General features: G+C 36.3%; 1 long non-coding RNA gene across 1 annotated transcript in view; it reads left to right on the forward strand.

Annotated features, from left to right (window-relative positions):
• The window catches only part of LOC111527007, a 27,983-nt gene that overhangs the window by 20,234 nt on the left and 4,852 nt on the right, over positions 1-2,897 (forward strand). Inside the window, exon 3 of the long non-coding RNA XR_002726548.2 lies at positions 128-254. This is a non-coding gene — a long non-coding RNA (uncharacterized LOC111527007). The remainder of the gene's footprint in view (positions 1-127; positions 255-2,897) is intronic.

Raw genomic sequence — 2,897 nt, forward strand, 5'->3', positions numbered from 1 at the left:
GTGGAGTGTAATTACAAGAGTCAAAAAGTTAAAACAAAGTGAAAAGTTTATACTGTAACAAAAAGTTATGGTGGGCTAAGGTTAATTCATTATCGATGAGATAATTTTTTGTGTACATGTTGTGTAGCCTAAGTGTACAGTGTCTGGAAGGTCTACAGCAGTGTTTACAGTGACATCTAAGTCTTTCACATCCACTGACCAGTCACCCACTGACCCACCCAGAGCAACTTCCAGTCCTGAAAGCTGCATTCATGGTGAATGTCCTACACAGGTGCATCATTTTTATCTTTTATACTGTATTTTTACTGTATCTTTTCTACATTTAGATATGCAAATACCATGGTGTTACGATTGCCTACAGTATTCAGAACAATAACATGCTGTACAAGTTTGTTGTCGAGCAGCAGCAGGTGTGTAGTAGGCTCTTCCGTGTAGTTTTGTGAAAGTTCACACTATTATGTTTGCATAACAACAAAATCACCTATGGATGCATTTCTCAGAATGTATCTCCATTGTTAAATGATGCATGGCTGTGTGTGTCTACGTGCAGGACTCCGGGTGTGTGTACTATATATATCATATATGCATACCACGTATGCATACATCCACACTATGCCATGCACTAGACATATATACAACTACATAGGCAAATATAAAACTACACGTGCATAAATACAAAAACATACATTCATACGTATGTACAAAAGGTAATGTATTGATATTATTAATGCAGGCAATGTGTACTAAGCATATATTTATATACCCTTAAGTATATGTTATTTCAATACATACTATGTTATGCCATATACTAATATACTTTTTAAAACTGAAAGAAATCTCGTTTCTTTTCTATTTGTGTTTCCAAATATGATGTCCATATTTTTTCTGATGTTATTACTGTAGCTGTGATCAGGTCATGTAACTTAATTTTGATGATGTTTCTTAGAGTACAGTCTGAGGGTATCCGGCCTCAGAGTATCTGTGGATGTAGCTCAAGATTTCCTAATTTTGCAAAGAGCAAGCGTCCCGGGAGATTCTTAGACGCTTGCTAACAAAAGGCGGAGACTAACTGGGCAGTTACTGGAGGTGGACAGTAGGGGGCAGAAACGCCCAGGCTTCTTTGATATGGGTAGCTTTGGTTTTTCAGTGACTTCAGGTGCCTACTGCATTTAGAATTTTCAAAGGAACGCTTCTTGTCTGTTCCTTTATTTCTTCTGCCTCCAAACATCATGTCTATCATTGCAAAAGTAATACAAAATCACTGAACAAAATGTGGAAAATACCAAATGTATAACAACAGAAATAAAGTAAAAAATGAACCACTCAAATTCCCATCATCAAGAAATAAACTTTCTGATAATATTTAGTTTTATTTTCCTATATATTTGTGTGTATATATATACATATTTTCAAAATGTTTTATAATACAAAATGTGTAAGATATATACAATAGTATAAACAAAATTATCTTGTATATGTCATTTTCATGTCATATGTCAGATATAGCATACTAATACATATCCACTCTTTTAAAATGCTGATCTCTTTGAAATATCCAATTATCAATTGTGTTTCTTTCCTCGCTTAAGTTACATTTTATGACTTTTGGTAGTGAAGAGATAAAGTCCATTACAAAACGTGCCAGGCTTAAGCAATTTTCCAAAGGGATTAAGTAATTGCAGTGGCCTCAGGCTATGCACAGTTTTTTAAAAGGGGGTGTCTCTCATTTTCTTCAGCATAACTTGGGTCACAGAAACCCAGGCCTAAATTCATTAGGAACTCATATTCTATCACGCCCTGACACTGGTAAATTATTTTGTTGCAAAACCCTTAGACAATTTAAGAATGTCAAAGCACATTTTCAAGTCTTAGCATGTCTCCATTGTCTATTAACTGCATGTATTTTATGCCTAAAAAAAACTTCATCTTCAGATTTTCTAGCTTTCTTCTGCAGTTTTTTTTTTTTTTAGAATATTTTTCTATCATTTTAATTCTCTATTGTAAAACTTGGAAAGCTCTACTTTTGGACTGCCAAGAACAGTCTGAAATTAAATCAGTTTACTCTCGCTCTTAGTGAATATTTTGGGAGTGCCATGTATTGAATGAGTCCCCCAAAAGTTCATGTGTTAAAACTTAATCCTTCTGCCCCTATGATGAAATGAAGGGATGAATGAGGGCTCTGTTCTCATGATGGGATGAATGTTGCTATCACAGGAGTGAGTTTATTATCACAGGAGCATTATTGTTATGCATGTGAGCTCTCCCTGGCTCCCTTGCTCCCGCTTTCACCATGTGATGCCCTCTGCCATGAGGTGAGGCAGCAAGAAGGCCCTCACAGATGCCGGCACTGTTGACTTCCAGCCTCTAGAGCTATGAGCTAAATAAACATTTTTTATACAAATTACCCAGTTTGTGATCTTTTGTTACCACAACAGAAAAAGGCAATAAGACAGGGAATTTCTATTATGATGTCATTCATGGGAAAATGGTAGACAGGACAGAATCTTTGCTGGCTCCCTAGATGCTGCCTGGAATGCTAATCTTGGAAAACAGTGGCTACAGAGTGATGTCTTTCTCCATAACTTTAATTTACCTTAAGAAAAGCTTTGAGTGCTACTGAGTCAGGAATGAAAACCTAGAGAATGTTCTGTCCCTTGGGAGCAAGGAGTATAGTCAGTCCCTGTACCACTACCCAAAGAGGCACGAAGTCTCACTCTCCTTGGGCTCCTAGTGACTTATAATGCCTTCCTGTAATTATTGGGCCAGTTGATTTAATACTAATCCACTTAGTTCAGTTAACATCAGATTTGTCCTAGGGATCTTGTTAGATCTTTTTGTATATTAAAAGAGAGAAGAAGAAGAAGAAGAAGAAGAAGAAGAAGAAGAAGAAGAAGAAG

This window comes from Piliocolobus tephrosceles, chromosome 9 (genome assembly GCF_002776525.5).
Source record: "Piliocolobus tephrosceles isolate RC106 chromosome 9, ASM277652v3, whole genome shotgun sequence".
NCBI lineage: Eukaryota > Metazoa > Chordata > Mammalia > Primates > Cercopithecidae > Piliocolobus > Piliocolobus tephrosceles.